This window comes from Octopus bimaculoides, chromosome 12, assembly GCF_001194135.2.
Source record: "Octopus bimaculoides isolate UCB-OBI-ISO-001 chromosome 12, ASM119413v2, whole genome shotgun sequence".
NCBI lineage: Eukaryota > Metazoa > Mollusca > Cephalopoda > Octopoda > Octopodidae > Octopus > Octopus bimaculoides.
Genome location: NC_068992.1, coordinates 20,383,020 through 20,383,435, shown reverse-complemented (window position 1 = coordinate 20,383,435; position 416 = coordinate 20,383,020).

Genomic DNA, 416 nt, shown 5'->3' with positions numbered 1-416 from the left:
TGGCTGATTTCTTTCGCCGATTGGCTCTCATATTTTGGTCACCGTAACAGAAAGAAATTATAGTGATGTCATCGAAAATTCCACACGTTTGAAATATTCGGAGCAAACGATGTGTCGCCTCCTTTGCATAGAGCACGCTGGTCACGGTCTCTGTATCTTGGACCTATATAGTTAATACATCCATGGGCTGATTGACGTAGGTTTTTAATCGATTTTTTGTATTCTTTTTCACCAGTTCTGTAATTTCTTGCATAGGGTGTTTACTCTTCGCTTCAAATTTTACTCTCCTGATTTCCAGATAGTTATGTGGATTATGTGGATCACGTATTCTGAAATTAAGCAAGACAAAAATGTTCGCAAATCTATGTAAACCATAAGTTTGTTAGGAAGAATACGTCTAGCCTCTATGCCTGAAC